Consider the following 14,203-nt stretch of genomic DNA (forward strand, 5'->3'; position numbering starts at 1 on the left):
TTCTTCTATAAAGATGACGCCTATATTATATTATATGTATGAAAATTAAGCAGAAAAGGGGGTTGGTTCTTATGGGCTGTATTAAGGGGGGTTGAGGATTTCAATGTTGGTGAGGGAAAGCGGAAGCAGGGGTGTGTCCAGGCACTAAACTGATGTTAAACTGGTCCGGACTGCTGACTCTTGCCACGCTCTCCTGACTACCGGGTCCTGCACGCATACAACTGTTGCTGATTAGTATATGTATAAATTCAAAATAATAACCCTACTTTTCTCACGCCTGCTTCGAACTAAAAAATTATAAGTGTTGCCACTTTGGTGGTTTATCTCCGTTTGCGTAATAATGCGGTAATTTTCTATAAATAACGTACTTATATTTCAATAAATAAAATCAACGATTTCATTTCTAAATTAATCAAAAAAACAAAATAGCTATATAAATTATTATATTTCACTGCTATTTCTACTTAATTCGGAAACCACAGCGCACTAATTGTAACAGTTGTGGTTTCAAATTTCATTCACTACAAGTGTGTTTCTAAAAATATCCGATAGGTTTGTTTGAGACGTGTGTCAATTGTTTATGTACATTAAACCTTACAGATATAATCATGTTTGGATGGCCTAATGTACAAGATTCACAGTAAAGAAAAAATTACAATGTCGCAAGTCATAATAATGATGGCCGATTAAAAAAGAAAATGGATTATCACGATGAAACGGCGAAACCTCCAGTGGGTACTTAGGCTGTGTCAGGATTCATTATTATGTACTTATTAGATGTAGGTTTGCCAATTTTTAAAATCACAATTTTACGGATTTGATGATTTAGATTTTTTTTAGTTACAATCCATCTTTATTAGCGAATATAAATTTTCACGTTACTACCAATATCACTTGTTTCCCTGTGGTCATCTAGATAGGTACTTCATCGCAGGATTTATGTAAAGTTTCATGACACGTATTAAATTGAAATTAACGTGTTTTTCAAAATTAAAATTAACTAAAAAACAAACACACTGATATTATAATAATATAATGGTAAGTCATATTTAATTATTTTTTGTTAGCTTATTATAGTGGTTTTCAAAGATTGGGCTACCAGTAGCAAGTAGGTACCCCAAAATTTAGAAAGAGTGGACGAGTTTATAATATATATGGGATCAACCATTAGTAGAAAAGGCGGATGTGAAGCAGATATAAGAAGGTGCATACAGATGCGAAAAATACGATAAAATTGCAGGCGGTCACTAGTTATTACTAAAAGGATTATAATAATTAAAATAAAAAAACAAAATGTACAATAATATAGTAATGAAGAATCAGGACCGACAAAGCTATTATAACATATTAATTAACTCCATTATCAATAAAAAAACGTGATAAATATGATATGATGTTGTATTCAGGCAGTTAATTATCTCAGGAAGAAAACGTGATATTTTTATACACCAATGATGTTAACCGGGAGCTGCATTGATATTTTAATGGCGAGCTGTCGATTGTCGTTAACGTATTACTTGATTCCGTGTGTCCATTCTTTTATTAAAAATTTCGAATGGGACTTTTTTCCAGCAATTATTGTAGATAACCGCCTTGTTTATAGGATTGCTTCGAGTGATATCCGTGTTATTTTGGAGCAATAAAAATAACGGAAACGTTTTACCGTGTAAACTATTTAAAATAACCATGCAGCATCATTTACTCAAAGGTATCATAATAATACATTAATACAAAAGTTTTTTTATCAATTTATAAAAATCATTTTATCATAATATATTAAATTTTACGTTTGTTAATATGTTATGAGATCAATAGAAAATAACATAACTAAATTTTTTTCTCAACAATTTTTCCATGCGACACAATACGGTTAATATAATATTATTATTATAAGATAATGTTAAGCCGGGTCTCTGAGCTCAGAATAAAAATAATTTACTCTTGAATAGTATATTATTATTTTAATGAGACTCTCTTTAATTGATGCACAGAGCATTGTATTTATTAAAACCATTTAGTTTAAAAGCATAATACTTGAGATAACAAATGATTTACTTAATTGAGACGTATAATGTTGTTTGTTGTCATTATAGATTTTTGGGTTATCATCTCGTGTTTTTCCTACATCTTTCCTCGACGTTTGTACCATGGGTGTATAAATGTGAACGTCGCTCTAAGTATGTCAAAATCAATGACATTATTAATGGACGATGCACTCAATACAGTAGCTAGCAAGTAAATTCGTGCATAGCAACATTCGCACATGTATAGGTAGACGTCACGCAATTTCCATTATGTGATATCACATCGGGAATTTATAGCAATATTACTTTTATTGTAATGGCGTTAGAACAGTGTTTCTAGTGTCAATGTTCATTTGAACGAACCCGTTCGAACCTAACCATGCGGCAGACTCGACAAAAAGCATCGGGAATTTATAGCAATATCACCTGTATTGTAATGGCGTTAGAACAGATTATGCCATTCTGCAGACCCGACAAAAAAGTGAGTGTCATTTTTTTCCCAGATGCTTAGTCCATATTAATGTCATTGGTCAAAATGGATCCAATCAGCTGAGACGACTAGAGATATCAAATCGAATATTGGATTTCGATGACATTGCGGAGCTCATATGTGTGATAAATGACATCCATTATATGCACGTACTCTCGCCGAAGATCTAGAAAAATAATATTTTGAATCTGTTTGCGGTGGAATGAATGTAAAGATGGAGCACGAGATGTGACTATGGAGCCTTCTCAATGATGCCCGACAATTAAGCTACCATTTACAAGTACGGTCACAGTTTGGAGGATGATAAAACATATAAGAACCAGAGTAATTAGAATCAAAAACGATATCAAGAAGTGGGAATACTTCTATATTCCTTCAAACTGCGAATTTGGAGCCGAATAAACTGCGGATGATATAATGACTGACCAATATATAGTTGAGAAGAACCTAAGATTGTTTTAGATTCTGAATTAAGTGTGGGGTCTTCATCAAAAAAAATTAAAGTGAGCATTAACGTACTAACAAAGTCAGCAGACGCCATCTTGGTTGCGACTACCGATTCTACGCAAAGTTGAGCAACAAAAATCAACACGTGAGAACGCGGCATTAGACATTTTAAAAAACCTCATGATTCACAACAGTGAAAAGCAAGAAAACGAGAAGACATACCTACCGAATAAGTTTTCTTTTAATATCAAATCTTTCTATATGAATAAAAATACCCTCAATAAATACAAGCATTTATTATTTTCCTCGTGTTGGATTATGCTATTTAGTAAGTATCCACGAACCAAACGTAGCTATATCATGGTGCGTTGCGGATTATGTGATTTATTTGCTTAATTCATTGTTCCGTAGAAGCAAAAACTCTGGAATAATCTATTTCTAATGCTGTAGGAAAACAACGAAATTTACTAGAAAATTATATTATATATTTTTTCTAATATCGTGTATATTTGGGTTCAAGCTACATTCATTTGTAATGTTAGCCCCCGTCCATATAACAACTCGCCCAAAAGGGTGTCTGATATAATATGATTATTTGTGATAGGAAGATTGTAGAAAATATGGCGTCACAAAACTAACGAAATATAAACATTTTTTTATATAATACTAGCTGAAGTACCCGGCTTCGCACAGGGTCGCTTCGTGGTTATATTTATCTTAGATATTTGAAAAATAATAAGAGGTAATTATTTTTTTTATTATTAAAATATCTGTGTAATACAATATGGCAATATGAAAATAATTCTAATAGGAGTAAAGGTCAAACATAAGAACACTAAATTAAAATCGAATCCAAAATATGAAAACGTTATTAATGTTATTAGTAATAGTAAAAAAAAATCAAAATTGGATGGGACAAACAAACTACAAACTTTGTATGTTATATAATAATAATTTAGAAACCTTCGTAGGTGTGCGCACACAACTGACGAAAGTTTCATCGCAATCGGATTAATGGTATAGGAACGCATACGAATAGTAGAAGAAGATGATTTTCTAATTCAGAAATCTTCGTGGGCATGCGCATGACAACTCACCAAAGTTTCATTGCAATCGGATTAATGGTATAGGAACGCATACGAATAGAAGAAGAAGAAGATGGTTGTACTAATTCAAAAACCTTCGCGGGCGTGCGCACAACAACTGGTCAAAATTTCATCACAATCGGATGAATGGCATAAGAACGCATACAAATAGAAGAAGAAAAAGATGGTTGTACTAATTCAGAAACCTTTGCAGGCAAGGGCACAACACTTGATCAAAATGTCATTGCAATCGGATGAATGGTATAGGAACGCATACGAATAGAAGTAGAAGATGATTTTCTAATTCAGAAATCTTTGTGGGCATACGCACGACAACTCACCAAAGTTTCATTGCAATCGGATGAATGGTGTAGGTAGGCATTCGAATAGAAGAAGAAGATGATGGTTGTACTAATTCAGAAACCTTCGCAGGCGTGCGCACGACAACTCACCAAAGTTTCATTGCAATCGGATCAATGGTATAGGAACGCATACGAATAGAAGAAGAAGAAGATGGTTGTACTAATTCAGAAACCTTTGCGGGCTTGCGCACAACAACTGGTCAAAATTTCATCGCAATTGGATGAATGGTATAAGAACGCATACGAATAGAAGAAGATAGAATAGAAGAAAAAGAAGATGAAAATGGTTGTATCAATTCAGAAACCTTTGCGGGCGTGAACACAACACATAATCAAATTTCCATTGCAATCGGATGAATGGTATAGGAACGCATACGAATAGAAGAAGAAGAAGATGGTTGTACTAATTCAGAACTCTTCGCGGGCGTGCTCACAATAACTGTTCAAAATTTCATCGCATCGGATGAATGGTATAAGAACGCATACAAACAGAAGAAAAAGAAAATAGTTGTAACAATTCAGAAACCTTTGCGGCGTGAGCACAACACTTGATCAAAATTTCATTGCAATCGGATGAATGGTATAGGAACGCATACGAATAGAAGAAGAAGAAGATGGTTGTACTAATTCAGAACTCTTCGCGGGCGTGCTCACAATAACTGTTCAAAATTTCATCGCATCGGATGAATGGTATAAGAACGCATACAAACAGAAGAAAAAGAAAATAGTTGTAACAATTCAGAAACCTTTGCGGCGTGAGCACAACACTTGATCAAAATTTCATTGCAATCGGATGAATGGTATAGGAACGCATACGAATAGAAGATAGAATAGAAGAAGAAGATGGTTGTACTAATTCAGAAACCTTCGCGGGTGTTGGCACAATTACTGACGAAAACTTTATTGCAATCGGATGAATGGAATAGAAACGCATACGAATAGAAGAAGAAGAAGATAGTTGTACTAATTCAAAAACCATTGCGGGTGTTACCACAACAACTGACAAAGGTTTCATCGCAATCGGATGAATGGTATAGGGACCATACGAATAAAAGAAGATAGAATGAAGAAGAAGAAGAAGAAGAAGAAGAAGAAGAAGATGGTTGTACTAATTCAGAAACCTTCGCGGGTGTTGGCACAATTACTGACGAAAATTTTATTGCAATCGGATGAATGGAATAGGAACGCATACGAATAGAAGAATATAGAATAGAAGAAGAAGAAGAAGAAGGTGGTTGTACTAATTCAAAAACCATTGCGGGTGTTACCACAACAACTGACGAAGGTTTCATTGCAATCGGATGAATGGTATACGGACCATACGAATAAAAAAAGATAGAATGAAGAAGAAGAAGAAGATGATAATTTTTCTAATTCAGAAACCTTCATGGGTGTGCATACAACCACTTACCAAAATTTCATTGTAATCGGATGAATGGTATAGGAACGCATGCGGGACAGATACACAGACAGACAGACATACAGACAGACAGACATTCATTTTTATATATTAGTATAGCCTATACTCTTCGAAGTTTTATCGCAATCGGATGAACGGTATGGCTGCGCATTAAATACGAACAAACAAACACACAAACACACAAATATTAATTTTTATATAATATTAGATAGATTAAAAGTCCCGTAAGAACATTTTACTGAAGTTGATCGTTCTCAACTAATTTGTTTTTTTATATATTAAAGGATGGAGTCATAACTAATAAAACTAGTACTTACCAAAAGAAAATTTTTGATTGAGCACTAAAAATTAAATTGTTTATTTAATTACCTCCTGACCTTTACCAAGGATTCAGTATAGAAATTTAATTATAATTATATAACAATGTGGAATAAAATTGTGCTCCTTTTAGGAGATTATAAAACGCACGCATCGACGTCCACTCGCAGTGTGCTTTGTCACTAACGGTTATAATTATCAGGATTGTTAGTGTCCGTTTGTGTTGTCCGCACTGTTTTGTCTTTTAGACATACTGAGTCAGAATATTAAAGTAAACATTAGATGCTCCAGACAATTTCACCAATTCATGAGTGCCACGGTTCTTCCACTGACGAGCTGTAGAATGCCGTGTAGAATGGGACCAACCCTTTGAAAAAGCCTTTCGACAGCCAAATTATCTACGTCACGATCCTCTGTTAGGAGGACCCGAGGAAGAAGAATAAATATTATTCCATTCACCTAGGTAAATATTTTGTATTTTTTTCGTTCCTGGGGTGGTCCGGACCCACGTCTGAATTAATAAAAAATAAACCCTAAACTAATGATACTTCACATATCCGATTTGTGAATAAGGAGTTAAGCGCCAAAACACACTATTCTTTCCCCATTTGATAACCCCTATTAACGTAAGCCTATGATATGAATTACGAGACATAAATCAAACCTATATTTTTCGTAGATGGACGAAAAAATGCGTATAGCGCCTCTAGCGACAGACAAATACCACACCATCTTTTCGATTTGTAAAAACTTCTTTATGAGGATTGAAGAGGGCACACTTCTAAAAATACATTGTGGCCAATTTTTTTATAGGTATAATAACAATGTTTTTTTATCCACCCTAGACTCAAACCTATGATGTGAAACGATCTACGAGGAAAACGATATAGTTTTCCAGTCACGATATAAATTAATGGTATGATTCTCTGGAAAGCCTTGTTGTTTCATGGAGTTGGCAACAAGAAAACAAAATAATTATATTTTGTGCGCTTCTCAGAAAAGTTTATAATAGACACTGGTGTTTTAGACATTTAGTGCACTCAGCTGTTTCATTCGGAAAAAAATGTTAATCACGTGCCATGCAGTGGCTAGGGGTAGAGATAGACTGTTAAGATTCGACATAAATAGTGCACATTAAACTTTGTCAGTCATGCTTAAAATAAAAACTATACTGTAATGGAATATAATGTGAAAGTAGGTACATATCAAATGTATTGGTTTATTGTGATATCGGCTAATGTCTACATACATTGTACACGCTCAATATACCTTGTTTTAAATTCATCGATCATCTCTTTGTTTCACAGTGTGTTCTAGATAGCACAAAGCAACATCTCAAAGGGTAGATGCATCTCGCTATGATCACATCTTTGTGAAACCGTCAAAGAAAATGACGTAGTAACTTTTCAATCGGTTTTGCAAGACCAGAAAACAGCTCCCGCCAAAGTAACGGGCACTCGTTTTGTTTTGTCTTGTCTTGCCATGTTTTTTGGATTATTTTGAAGATATAAAAGACTTCGCGAAACTGACACAGGCAATAGAATATGTTCCACATGAAAAAAACATGTGATATAATGCTATAATTAATAATTGAAGTACGATTTAATTCGAGGAATTCCGTTTTAAAACATAAGTATAATATTTTGTTATATTAAATTACTCTTATTTTAATTTGAAAAAACGCTGTTGGTATACTGTGTATTTAGATATAGCATGTATAATATATCTATACCTACATCTTCCATGAAGGAATACAGGGAGTCTCCTAAATTTTCAGAACATATTAGTCATATAAAGCTCTTCTGAACTTTCCTCCCATTTCCTTTCCTCCTTCCGACCTCCATCGCGCCGTTATCTAATACGGTACGACCGAAACCGCGTTAACAACACAGGATGACTCATCCATCACGTATCTGTTCAAGCTTCGTTGCACTGAATCTGATATGGTTTGAGCGAACATCGCGTCTCTCATACATCCTGAATTTACCATTAGTATTCATCCCAAAACACAACCGTGAGTGTGCAAACCACCGTCAGTTTACTAGTGCGTGAATGTGTGAACACTGAACCAGCTCCGGCGCGCTAGCCATCTCAACATCAAAGGTTAGTGCCTAGAATGAATCCTATGTAACCGCCCTCCACCAGCATCTAGATTTCACCCCAATCACTAAACTGAAAACACGACCAGACTTTTTTGACGTTGATTTTGCGGCGTCATAAAAAAATCATTTAGAAATCAATATATCGTATTACTACATTTTTAGACTGTGAACAGCGATCCTATGAATGAAACTCAACACCTTCTTCACGCAAGTCTAATGTGTTCCATAAACTGGTATAAATAATATAATCCGCTTCGATAATATTTAATAAAACAATAATTTATTGTATTATTCAAAATACAAATGGAATTTCAAAGGAAAGTCAATAAATGGTGATCACAAAAGCCCCGGCCGGTAATTTCTATTCAATTTATAATCAATCTATTGGGGAATTTAGTTCAATCAATTCTGCAGTCAATTCCTATAGAGAAATTGGAATTTGAGCTATACACACCTTTGCAATACATTGACTACAATTATTAATAGTGCCCATTCATATATTTATTTTCAGGAAACCACAATCCGTACGAATATTGAAACGAGATTAGTGTTTATTAATAATAAGTGAATTCGTTAAATAAATTCAACCTACTTATAATAATTATCAGTAAAAAAATGCACGAATGGGATAGAAATACACAGGAATACAATTTTCAATCTATTTTCCGTATAGTACACGTTGTTGAAAAACAATTTTTAAATTTAAATTTCACTTGATAACATTCTTTAAATTAGCAAGCATTCTACCTCACAGTTGTTTACCTCTAATAAGATCAGGTGCGCACACAAAAGGAGGGGTTTCGGGTCCGGACCCCCCCAGGAATGAAAAAATTTAAATAAGGTGAAAGGAATACAACCCGGATAATTTGGCTGTCGGACAGTTTTCTGAATGGGTTGGCTCTTCTCCTTTCGGCATTCCACTATACACAAAGCCTGTATCAATGGAACTCATGAATGAGTCCAACCATCTGATGCATCCAATGCTCTACTAATAATATTCGGATGCGGCACGTCTAAAGACAAGACTGCGCGGATAACACAAACGGTCGCAATTACTTATCTTATTTATCTAACTGTCCATCGCTAGACTCAAAGTTCGAAGTGTGTGGGTATGGGGTATGTGTCCGTGAAAACGGATTGAATGAAGAAGTCAGTGCCACTTGCTAGATTTTGTTAACTCCGTCCCCCCCTCCCGCCACCTTAAATAACAATAATAAATTATTATGGATATTTTTTCAAAATGGACCTCCCCCGGTACCATTTTTATGTGTGCGCCTGAATAAGATAGTACTTATATGCTCCATATGTCACATATGAAAAATATTAAATGTTCTCTCTCGATATTAGTTTTTATTACAATTTATCAAAAATTCTTGTGATGAAGCTAGTAATACTAATAATTATTAATAGAGCTGTTATTGTAGTTGGCAACAATTGATTCCAGCACAATGCGCTTGCATTGAAACTGTAGCAAAAGAGATTTTCAGAATTGCCTGCTTTTGTTTCGGTAAATCAAATTTAATTAATTATAATCATTTTTGATTAATTCACAATTAAATATGAATGCCAAACTGTATACTATTCATTTAGTCTACTCTGGTGATGGGGAGATGGAAAAGAAAAGTTGTCAGCTAGACGATGACGTATTTACGATGTCTTTATCATTATTTTATATTTAAAATAATATATAGTCATCTTGATTTATCTTATCCTGAAATTATAATCGTACTATAGACATTTCTCAGTAGAGAAGGTTTTATCGTTTTTTATATTATATTTTCTACATTTTTTTTAAATAACTCCTGATCTCAAAGTAATAATATAAAGAGAGTGGGTATTAATCGGCAAAATGATGCCGTGTTTTTTGCTTTTAATGCACAGTAGAACCTCAATTTTATTAATATTAACTTAACTATGAAACGTTATACCACCATATTGCTTTTCAGTACGGCTCCCAAATTTAAACACAACATAGTTAACCATATTTTCTACTAAATTAGCTAAAAATCATTACGTTAATAAGTTTATATTTAACACAAAAACAATATATTTCAGCAACACGTGAATGTGTTGAGGTGCTGGACTTTAAACTGGTGAGTGCTTGTTTTTCTACGTATTATATTCAATAAGAAGGACCTCCGCTATATGTTTTACAACACATTAAGTAATTAATTATACCAGGCGGTAGTACCATCTATCAATATTCTCATATATCTTCTCCCTGTTTCCCCTTCTGTCATAAATCTTTGTTCTGGTGCTTTAGACTTTTTATTTATCTGTGAGCTGCTGCATCAGCCTGGTGAAGTTTCTGTAGTCTCCTGATTGATAAACTCCTCTGCTGAACCAAAGACGATACTCATCAATTCCACTCAAATCGAGTAGGTCAACAACTACGCTAATCTCTGACAACATAATGTTAATTTACGATAGTATGTATGACGAGACAAAATTGTCTTGGACCCTATTTGGACACCTAAATAGTATCATCCTAAAGTGATCTCACATTGTATCTAATGTGTAAAGTGTTCAATCAATATGTGCTAGCAGGCATGCGAAGGTGCATGTTGGACACAACGTAACACTACTATAAGATAAGCCAATGAAAAAGAAGAGAGATAAGATTACGCAATATTATAAAGGCAATGGGCTGGACATTTAAATCGGTGAGTTGACAACCGTTGGACAAATATTAATGCGACCATACATAATGCACTAAATAATCACACAAAACCTCTAAAACCGGCTTGATCAACGTTAAGTTTAATGGATGTATGTAGCAGCATATGTCTAACCACCGAAGAGAGAATGAGCTAAGGGAGGCTTTTATCTAGTATTGAGTTGACTGATGATGATTATAATTCACCCATTTTCTGCAACTTCCTCAAAAATTATACTATATATATTATGGAATAGACACAAAAAGACCCTCAATAGAAATGAGATTATCATTTTTCTCATAATTCTAATTGGAAAATACTGATGGAAAATCATATTTCATCTCACTGCAACAGCGCATGGTACAATGTTTGCGGTCAGTCGAACTATCTGTTTCAGAATTGCACTGCAACATGTTGCGGTCGCTGTTCGCGATTGCGTTTCGGAAATTTCCTGCAATTTCTGCCCGCACTCGTATCATAAACTTAAATGACCGATTACAATCGATAACAGCGTATCAGACAAACCTATAAATTTTGCTTTATGATCCAGTAAATCAATACTATGTTATAATAAAGGATAAAATTAATCAGAACTGGCTTACCCTACCGGGTGTGGTACAACAGAGTACCGATCTCAAGGTGGTTAAATAAGGGCTGTACTTAAACATGTTAAAGACCCCAATGCAAGAATAATATGTTCACTAACACTTTCGTCGACAATGAGTTATAATTTGAACCTACCAACCTTATATTACTATTAAATGCCACTAGAAAAAAACTTTTTTGAAAAAATAGGACGCCCGATGGGATATGAACCTGTATTCACGACGACGAGGTTTTCCAATTAAGCTACGGGCGTACTTTCTAATAACGAAGAAATTAATTTGTAGTTTTTTTTTTTAAATATAAATTAAATTCATTTATTTCTGTTAAGTCTCCGTGCCTTTCTCTGCCATGGCACTTTTTATTAAATTACGCATTTCAGTAAACTTATTCAAAGCTCGTTCGAGGGCGTGGCGATCTCATTATTGGGTATCGGACATTCCCAGGCGTAAACAACTGCTGATCCTTCACATCTAAACGAAGGTCTTCGTGATATGCTAGATTAAGACCGAGTGTGATGCGGGGCGGTTGGTTTGGAGGGGTCCATGTTTGTCTTGTAGTTTTTACATGAAATACTTTCAGTTGTTGTGTTTTTTTTAAATCAAGGCATGAGTATGTACTATGTAGTTACTAACTGACACCCGGATTACTACAAATTTTAATTATAACGTAGGTACTAATAATTTAATAAACTCTATCTATTATTCATCGAATACGAATAATTTACCAGATTTGAGAATGTGATGTAACATCCCTTATGATTAATGTAATAAAATGTTTTAAATTATTTCAGTATATTTTTAAAACCCGGCTTAATTTCATTGCACTATAAGTATTCATCGTTTATATTGTATTATATTATATGTATATGGTCTCCATCCAACTTTTTGTTGGTATGCTTCAAAAATTAAATCAAAACAAATCAAATAATCTGAAACGGATTAAATTAAGTTTCCGCGTTCCAAACTAAAACAATTTAATTAAAATCCATTGGAACTGCATTGAAGTTGACTAAACTTATTTAATTATTTATGAATATTACAATATTCTTGTATTTAACGGTCACACTAAAGTCATCTAAAGTAATTTTAATTTTTTGTATTGCAATGCGAGATGTATTTGTTCAAACGGCTTCTTCACATTTTTCTAATAAAACATATAGAAAATAATCAGCTAAATGACGAAACGGTTACGGGTAAAGACACACGGTAATGCAGATGACATTGGGTCTTTGCAATTTTGTATAAGTATTCAATTGGAATCAATGTATCTAATTGGAATGGTCTTGTTTGCACCCTAAAATCTCGCAGATCGAATGTAATTATCAATGATCCACCGATAAATAATCAATACATTGAATTAAAAGATACTCTTCAAGAATATATCACAAGGGAGACCTCGCCAGGCCAAGACTTACCCTGGATCACCTGACTTTTGATATGATGAGGATTCTCATAAGAAAAACAAGCCTCATCTCTTTACAAAATGGCGATATTTTGTACAAGAGCTAGTTTGCAGCACCTGTCCTGATCCAAATTTTCCCCTGATTAGCGATGGAAAACATATCAGCTTTAAATATCAGGGGGTACTCACCACCGTAGAAAGAACTCGTTATCCGATTGGGAATGGCTGGAACAACATTCAACGCAATGCGGAATGTCTGTAACTATATGTAAAAAAAAATGTGTCATATGCTGTGAACGTGTTAAACTTAAAATTTGTAATGTTTACTGACGTAAATAAATAATGAATGAAATTTTAATAATAGCAAAACATTTATTAAGTGTTTTTATTATTAATTATACACTCAATACTACTGCTATCGTCACAGTAATACATAAAGACATTAAATTTTAAATTATATAAATAGTATTTTACTGTATTTTGGATTTGATCAAAATATACCTGTTGATGTTTACAAGCAAGGTTTGAAATACTGCCAACAGACGGCATCCAATCGTATCTGAAGGTTGGCTTTTTTGGTTACTGCACTTTTGCCATTCACTTACTACAACTCTCTCGGAATATTCACTATTGGAGAAAATAAAAAATTAGAATAGCCACGAAACCGAGTATTTTTTTTGTTTATGAGAAATATTTGTCCATACTCCTAGCAGTCCTAGCTTATATCCGTAATTAATTTTAGTTCGTATAACTGTATGTTATTATTGTTATTGCATGAAGTGTTTCATTACTTAGTAACGATAAATCTCTGTAAAAACAAATAGGTACATCTAAATTAATCCCGATTTATAATACTCTCCCTATATATTAAAAGGTGACTTGATTTCGTAAAGTTACAGTATGTATCTGTTTACTTATATACTTATTTGATTCAAAAAGATGAATAAAAAATCTTATTTTTCTCATAAATTCAATAGAAATATTTAGCATTGACATTACATAAAATAAATATAATAAAATATGCTCATTTTTAAACACGTACTTATTTAGATAACAAAAATGTAAAATACCTATTTTTAATTCAAGATTTTTATAGACTCATCCACTTGCGAAAAAACATGTTACCTTGAAGGTGCGATTATTATTTTGCTTGAAGAATGTTTAACATTCGAATATTTTTTATTTTTTTTTATGTTTTCATCACTCATTGCCAAATGATAAATAATTGGAATTGTGCAACCGATTTTTACAGCTCATAATAAACATAAAAAGCCATACGCGAGGCTTGAAT

The 14,203-nt window shown here is 33.6% G+C and overlaps 1 long non-coding RNA gene across 1 annotated transcript in view; it reads right to left on the reverse strand.

Annotated features, from left to right (window-relative positions):
• Positions 1-4,306: 4,306 nt before the first annotated feature.
• LOC147070101 (uncharacterized) overlaps positions 4,307-14,203 on the reverse strand; it is a 593,776-nt gene continuing 583,879 nt past the window's right edge. Inside the window, exons 2-3 of the long non-coding RNA XR_015070994.1 lie at positions 5,033-5,175; positions 4,307-4,811 (exon numbers count right to left, since the gene is read on the reverse strand). This is a non-coding gene — a long non-coding RNA (uncharacterized LOC147070101). The remainder of the gene's footprint in view (positions 4,812-5,032; positions 5,176-14,203) is intronic.

The sequence above is a fragment of the Rhyacophila brunnea genome, unplaced genomic scaffold (assembly GCF_057557595.1).
Source record: "Rhyacophila brunnea isolate RB1 unplaced genomic scaffold, BYU_Rbru_1.0 scaffold_22, whole genome shotgun sequence".
In the NCBI taxonomy this organism is placed as follows: domain Eukaryota; kingdom Metazoa; phylum Arthropoda; class Insecta; order Trichoptera; family Rhyacophilidae; genus Rhyacophila; species Rhyacophila brunnea.